The following is an 8,270-nucleotide window of genomic DNA, read 5'->3' as shown; positions in this document are numbered from 1 at the left end:
GCATGTCAGGTACTTCATACTGATAAGATAAATGCAGCACAGAAGACTAGTGCACCTGATGGGTTATCTCCACTTACAAGGGATGTGCAGTCATACAAGGAAACAGATATGAGAAAGAAATAAATCACTGATTCTTCGCTGGCACTCTGTTATCTCACCTTTTAATTCTGGGGCCCAAGCTCCACCACTGTGTTGTTGCCGTGCTTTTCTTTCCTCTCCTCACACATCTAATCCAAGCAATACTGTAAGGAAATGGTACTGTAGCCACCAAAGCATTAACGAATCACAGAACTAATCAGGCTGGAAAAGACCTTGGAGGTCATTGAGTCCAACACCATCTCATCAACTAAACCACATCCAAGCCTTCTGTAACACCTCCAGGGACGTTGAATCCCACCACCTCCCTGGGTAGCGCATTCCAAAGGCCAATCTCTCTTTTAAGGAAGAACTTCTTCCTAACATCCAGCCTAAACCTCCCCTGGCACAGCCTGAGACTGTGTCCTCTTGTTCTAGTGCTGGTTGTCTGGGAGAAGAGACCAACCTCCTCCTGTCTACAACCTCCCTTCAGGTAGTTGTAGACATCAAGAAGGCCTCCTCTGAGCCTCCTCTTCTCCAGGCTAAGCAACCCCAGCTCCCTCAGCCTCTCCTCACAGGGCTGTGCTCCAGACCCCTCCCCAGCTTTGTTGCCCTTCTCTGGATATGTTCCAGCAACTCAACATCTTTCCTAAACTGAGGGGCCCAGAACTGGGCACAGACTCAAGGTGTGGCCTAACCAGTGCTGAGTGACATCCCTGCTCCTGCTGGCCACACTGTTCCTCATGCAGGCCAGGATGCCCTTGGCCTTCTTGGCCACCTGGGCACACTGCTGGCTCATGTTCAGCTGCTGTCCACCAGCACCCCCAGGTCCCTCTCTGCCTGGCTGCTCTCTAGCCACTCTGACCCCAGCCTATAGAACTGCATGGAGTTGTTGTGGCTAATGTGTATAACCCAGAACTTAGACTTGTTCAATCTCATGCCCTTGGATGAACACACTGGAATAGACACAGAGTTGGGTGAATGCTGAGATAAGGAGAGTGAGCTGGGAGGGACATCACTTGCACATTGTAATAGGAAAGTATGTCCAAGGTATGCAGTATTAAAAAATAACCAAAAAAATGTATTTTGTGCACTTTGCTAAGTGTGGATGAGAGCTAGCAGAGACAGGACTCTAATTCCTTCCTTGTGTACATTTTCAGATGCTACTAATCGATATCTGCTGCTTGTGGTTAGTGAAGGGATAAATGAGGCATGTGGTCTGGAGCTGAGATTACTGAAGAGGAAATGGCTGATTACAGAGAAGTTAGCTGAGCGTTTAACATGTTGGATTCTGCCACTCTACTTTTGCCTCTGTACCACTTTCCACATTAGCAGGCTCGACTCTCTCCCAGCCATAAGGATGCAGCTGCAACACTAATAAATGCAAATCACATTGCTTTGTAGTAAATTTATAAGACTTTGTCATAGAATCATAGAACTGTCAGGGTTGGAAGGGACCTCAAGGATCATCTAGAAGAATAGGGGTTTTTTATCCTGTTAAGGTACCCCAAACTTGAAAGAGTATTTAGGTCTCCTAAGTCAGACCTAACTGACAACTGTAACATTTCTCACTTGACTTTCCTCAGGAACTTAGCAGCAATCACAGAATCACAGAACTGTCAGGGTTTGAAGGGCCCTCAAGGATCAGCCAGTTCCAACGCCCCTGCCATGGGCAGGGACACCTCACACTACAGCAGGTTGCTCACAGCCACATCCAGCCTGGCTGCAAAAACCTCCAGGCAGGAGGCTTCCACCACCTCCCTGGGCAACCTGTGCCAGTCTCTCACCACCCTCCTGGGGAACAACTTCTTCCTAACATCCAATCTGAATCTACCCATTTCTAGTTTTGCTCCATTCCCCCAGTCCTATCACTCCCTGACACCCTCAGAAGTCCCTCCCCAGCTTTCTTGTAGCCCCCTACAGATACTGGAAGGCCAAAATAAGCCTTCTCTTCTCTAGACTGAACAGCCTAAGCTTTCTCATTCTGCCTCCACAGGAGAGCAGCTCCAGCTCTCTGATCATCCTCATGGCCTTTCTCTGGACACGTTTCAGCACCTCCTTCCTGTACTAGGGGCTCCAGAACTGGAGTCAGAACTCCTGGTGGGGTCCCAGCAGAGTGGAGCACAGGGGCAGAATCACCTCTCTCAACTCCACTCTATGTATCTGGGAAAGATCTTTTCACATTTTCATCTGACAGCATAAACCAAACATCCTTCTGTCAATGGGCACAGCTGATATGAAAGTTGGATAGAAAATAAAATGTTACATAGTGTCAGTCAGGGTTGGAAGGGACCACAAGGATCATTGGGTGGTTGTGGTTGGTTTTTTTGGTGCTCTTAAAGCTTGCTTATTCTTTTAATTGCTTCCTACAGAAGGAAAGTTGACTGTGGTGTTACTAGAAGGAACAGAGCCTTGAAGGCGTGCCAAGGGCAGAAATCCATCTTTCCCTGACAGTAATGCTGCATTGTTCTGCTTGTTTCTGGTTTACATCCACTTTCTGGCTGACAAGTGTCCGTTTTTCATGCTCATTCATTAGTCACCCTTGCATTAACACTGCCTTGAAAGCCTCTGCTTTGCCTCTTGCCAGGTTTCTCAGAAATGGCAAAGGCTATGCTTGAAGTTTAATCCAAGCCACCCATCACAGGAACACTCAGAACAGCAAGGAGATAAAGTTCATTTGACTGAAAATAAATAAACGCCGTTCCTTGCTCCTTCTTAGAGGCTGGCGGATAGCAAAGGAAGTGGGGAAATGCCCTGGATTCCTGTACAAATGATTACCTTTAGCATGCAACCTCTTGAGTGGTTTGCAAGCTAAAAATGCATTAGATGTAAAAGAAAGTCACTTGGCAGTGCAGCGACACTAAGATCCGAGGCCTCTTTCTCCCCAAAGCATAGAAACTCAGGAATGAAGCTAATGGTCTGGTGTACACTGACATTCTGATTCCACATCATACTATTTATGACACCACACTGGGAGGGAGTGTGGATCTCCTGGAGGGTAAGAGGATGCTGCAGAGGGACCTGGCCAGGCTGGGTCAGTGGGCTGAGGCCAGTGGTATGAGATTCAACAGGGCCAAGGGCAGAGTCCTGCGCTTTGGCCACAATAACCTCATGCAGAGCACAGACTGGGGATGAGTGGCTGGAGAGCAGCCTGGCAGAGAGGGACCTGGCAATGCTGGGTGACAGCAGCTGAACATGAGCCAGCAGTGTGCCCAGGGGGCATGGAAGGCCAAGGGCATCTTGGCCTGGATCAGGAGTGGTGTGGCCAGCAGGAGCAGGGATGGAATTCTACCCCTGTGCTCAGCACTGGTGAAGCCTCACCTCCAGCACTGTGTGCAGCTCTGGGCCCTCACTGCAAGAGAGATCTTGAGGTGCTGGAGCAGGTCCAGAGGAGAGCAACCAGCCTGGGGAAGGGACTGGAGGGAAAGTCTGATGAGGAGAGGCTGAGGGAGCTGGGGGTGTTCAGCCTGGAGAAGAGGAGACTCGGGGGGAGCCTTATCACTCTCCACAACTACCTGAAGGAAAGTTGTAGCCAGGTGGGGGTCAGGCTCTGCTGCCAGGCAACTTGTGACAAGATGAGAGGGCATGGTCTGAAGCTGTGCCAGGGGAGGTTTAGGTTGGATGTTAGGAAGCACTTCCTGATGGAAAGGGGAATTAGAGACTGGGATGTGCTGCCCAGGGAGGTGGAGGAGCCACCATCCCTGGAGGAGCTTGGATGTGGCACTTGGTGCCATGGTTTAGCTGATGTGGTGGTGTTAGGCCATAGGCTGGGCTTGGTGATCTCACAGGTCTTTTCCAGCCTCAGTAATTCTGTGGCTCTGTGATTCTCTATTTAGTTTGGTACTTGCTGAAATTCTCTTATTTCAGTGCAGCTCTGAATGCAGCCGTCTGTCCTGACCAGAAAGGATTGTGCAGGAATATTTCAGGAGTCTGTAAGGAAAGTCTCATCTTAAACAAGCTGTAAATATGCTGCAATATATGCCACAAGAGTCCACTCTGAATTTACTGAGACAATGCATTAGTAAAGAAAATAATCTGACTCAAGGTGGCAGGCCAGAACTTTAATTGCTCTCCTTTGTTTCTTTTTCTGAAGACAGACTTGAAGGGGAAGTAGAGCTGGGGGAAAATGCCTGATGGGAGGGCAGACTGCCTGGTGGTGACATCCCCACCTGCAGCTGGGTGAGAGATGTGAGAGAACTGGTGAGAAAAATGAGACAGACCCTTCAACATTGCTGCCCCTCCACTCTAGGGATGATAAACTGTGGCCAGCAGTATTACCTGGACAGGGGGAAGAGAGTATTGCTAATGCAGACAATCAGGGGTTATTCTGCATTACTAATGAAGAATTATTCTGCATTAATAATCATTCTGCAGTAATAATTATTCTGCTTTAATAATGAAGAAAAATTGCAGCAGCCTTTCACTTGTGTGTCTCCTATTGAAGGGGAGGGTAGCAAAGGCTCTCTCTCAGCATTGCGTTAACAGGGCTGCTGCCAACCTGAGGCTTTAATAATGCACTCTGCCTCTTCATGGACAGGGAGGTCCTAACCCAGAATGGATCAGTACCTTAGCAAGCTCACCCACTCCTGGTTGACAGGGTGAAGTTGCCATGATGACAAGAATGGTTAAATGGCGGAGGAACCAGAAGATTGAAGAATTTAGAAGGATGTCATCATTATCCACAGAAACTATAGCAATGGCCATAGGAAAAAAAGAAGTCAGTTCAAAATCATCCAGTTGGAAGAGACCTCCAAGCTCATCCAGGTCAACCTTCGACCCAGCACTGAAGGGTAAACACCAAACCATGTCCCTAAGCACCAGCTCCACACACTGCTTCAACACCTCCAGGGATGGGGACTCCAGCACTGCCCTGGGCGGACCATTACAATGGCTGAGAGCCCTCTTTGGGAAGAAATATTTCCTAACATCCAGCCTGAACCTCCCCTGCTGCAGCTTGAAACCATTTCCTCTGGTGCTGTCACTTGACATGAAGGAGAAGAGGCTGCCCCCTCCTTGCTCCAATCTCCCTTCAGGGAACTGTTGAGAGCTGTCCCAGCAGGGTGGTTCATGTTAGTTAGCATAGGTGACAAAGTTGTTTGCCCAGGCCTTCTGCTTCTACATCACTTAAAACCCCACTTTGTTATCAGGTTTGTTACAACCAGTGAACCTTATTCCTAGGTGAAACCTGTCCTTTTCAGCCACCTGGGCAACAAAGCTGGGGAGGGGTCTGGAGCACAGCCCTGTGAGGAGAGGCTGAGGGAGCTGGGGTTGCTTAGCCTGGAGAAGAGGAGGCTCAGGGGAGACCTTATTGCTGTCTACAACTACCTGAAGGGAGGTTGTAACCAGGTGGGGATTGGTCTCTTCTCCCAGGCAAGCAGCACCAGAACAAGAGGACACAGTCTCAAGCTGCACCAGGGAAGGTTTGGACTGGATGTTAGGAAGAAATTCTTCCTCAAAAGAGAGATTGGCCATTGGAATGTGCTGCCCAGGGAGGTGGTGGAGTCCCCATCACTGGAGGTGTTTAGGAAGAGACTGAATGGGGTGCTTGGTGCCATAGTTGAGTTGTTTAGATGGTGTTGGCTGATAGGTTGGACTGGATGATCTCTGAGGTCTTTTCCAACCTGGTTTATTCTATTTTCTATTCTATTCTATTCTATTCTATTCTATTCTATTCTATTCTATTCTATTCTATTCTTCTATTCTACTCTATTCTACCTTTTGTAGCTGTTTGTAGGTGGCATGGCTGCAGCAGGAGCTGGTGGATAATGCTGTGTGTGGGAGGGAGCCAACAGAACAGAACAGAAGAGCTCCCAGCCTTGTAAATTCACAATTATGCATTTCCCCCCCCACGCACACAAATTAGTATCATTTACTCAATAGTATCTAATGGCTCCTTTGAGAACATTAGTGTTTTATTATGTCAAGGCCCCTACTTCAGTGTGTTTTTATTTCCTGGATCACTGACCCACTCGAATCCTGCAGCACCCTCAAAGTGGCCACACACAGCATGGGTGGGGGGGAGAGCTGGGGGCCCACAGAGTTCCTCTCACCTGCAGCAGCCCTCACTGCAATGATTCCCAGGGAAAAGGGGCCCTTCCTACCCAGCAGTTCCAGCTGTTGATAATAAAGAGGTTAAAGTGGGATTTGGGTTTTTACTTTTATTACACATTTCTAGACTAATGATATTTCCTTTTGTATGCACTAAAAATTGGAGGGGTTTTTAAAAGGCAAGTGCTTCAGGAGGGAGGTGTTTATTGTGCACAGGAGGCTCTGGAGAAATTCAGAGCTCTGTTAATGTTTCATGAAGGTAGGCAGGACCGTAAATCAAAGTGTCAAGGGAAAAACTTCAGACTATTATCTGTCTAATATGCCTCTGTTCTCTTCATTCATATGGGTGTGATCTCTCTGGACTTCTGAAAGGCCTTTGATGCTCTCCCCCATAACATCTTATTCAGCAAGTTGGAGAGATATGGGTTTGATGGGTGGATAAGGAACTGGCTGGATGGTCGCATCCAGAGGGTGGTGCCCAAAGGCTTGAAGTCCAGATGGAGAGCAGTGACAGTGGTGTCCCTCAGGGGTCCATACTGGGACCTGTGCTGTTTAATATTTGTATCAATGACACAGACAATGAGACTGAATGCAGCATCAGCAGTGTGCAGATGACACCAAGCTGAATGGTGCTGTCAATACACCAGAGGGACAGGATGGGATCTGGAGAAGCTGCAGAGGTGGTGCCCGGGTGAACCTCATGAGGTTCAACAAGAGCAAGTGCAAGGTTCTGCACCTGGGCCAGAACAATCCTCACTGGCAATACATACTGGGGGAGGAGGTGATAGAAAGCAGCCCTGAGGAAAAGGACTTGGGGGTGCTGGTGGATGAGAAGCTGGACAGGAGCAGGCAGGGTGAGCTTGCAGCACAGAAGGTAAATCACAGCCTGGGCTGCATCCAAAGCAGCATTGCCAACAGAGCCAGAGAAGTGATTCTGCCACTTTGCTCTGCTCTGCTGAGACCTCACCTGCAGTGCTGTGTACAGGTCTGGAGCCCTCAATATATGGAAGGACATGGAACTGATGGAGCAGGTCCAGAGGAGGGCCACAAGAATGATCAGGGGGTTGGAGCACCTCTGCTATGAGGACAGGCTGAGGGAGCTGGGGGTGTTCAGCCTGGAGAAGAGGAGGCTCCAGGGAGACCTAATAACAGCCTGCCAGTACCTGAAGGGGGCTACAGGAAAGCTGGAGAGAGACTGTTTGCAAAGGCCTGCAGGGACAGGATGGCTTCAAACTAGAGCAGAGCAGATTTAGATTGGATGTTAGAAACAAGTTCTTTACCATGAGGGTGGTGGAACACTGGAAGAGGTTGCCCAGGGAGGTGGTTGAGGCTCCTTCCCTGGAGATATTGAAGGTGAGGCTGGATGAGGCCCTGGGCAACCTGATCTAGTTGGGGATGCCCCTGCTGACTGCAGGGAAGTCAGGCTGGAGGAGCTTTGGAGGTCCCTTCTGGCCTGGACCATTCTCCAGCCCTCTGATCATTCTTGTGGTCCTTCTTAGGGCACGCTCTAGCACGTCCATGTCCTTTGTATAATAGGGGTGCCAGAACTGGATGCAGTACAACAGGTGGGGTCTAACTAGAGTGGAGTAGAGGGGGAGAATCACTTCCCTCGTCCTGCTGGCTATACTTCTCTTGCTGCAGTCCAGGCTCTGATTGGCTTTCTGGGCTGCAAGTGCTCACTGCTGGCTCCTTTTGAGCTTCTCATCCCCAGCACCCCCAAGGTCTTTTCTTCAGGACTGCTCTCAAGCCTGTCCCTGCCCAGCCTATATCAGTGCTTGGGGTTGCCCTGACCCGGCTGCAGTACCCTGCACTTGGTGTTGTTGAACCTCATGAGGTTGTCATGGGCTCACCTCTGCAGCCTGTCCAGGTCCCTGTGGATGGATCCCTTCCCTCCAGCTGTCAGCTGCACCACACACCTTGGTGTCATCAGTGAACTTGCTGAGGGTGCCTCAGTGCTACTCTCCACGTCACCAGCAAAGCTGTTAAACAAGCCTGGTCCCAGTAGTGATCCTATTTAGTGCTACAGGGATTGTAGTAAGGTGAAGATGAATCAGCCAAATCTGTGAAGTTAATGCTTATAAACTAAAAGTACACTGAATTGCAACATGAGCACTTTCATCCATAACTTTAAGGCAACTCAGCTTATT

The 8,270-nt window shown here is 49.2% G+C and overlaps 1 protein-coding gene across 1 annotated transcript in view; it reads left to right on the top strand.

Moving 5' to 3' along the window:
- Positions 1-8,270, top strand: part of UNC5C (unc-5 netrin receptor C) — a 372,372-nt gene that overhangs the window by 267,601 nt on the left and 96,501 nt on the right. The gene's annotated exons all lie outside the window — the stretch shown is intronic.

This window comes from Melanerpes formicivorus, unplaced genomic scaffold (assembly GCF_026170545.1).
Source record: "Melanerpes formicivorus ecotype bairdi unplaced genomic scaffold, bMelFor1.0.p_v2 SCAF_4, whole genome shotgun sequence".
NCBI lineage: Eukaryota > Metazoa > Chordata > Aves > Piciformes > Picidae > Melanerpes > Melanerpes formicivorus.
Note: the sequence above shows the minus strand (reverse complement) of the source record. Positions and strands in the feature narration are given on the sequence as shown.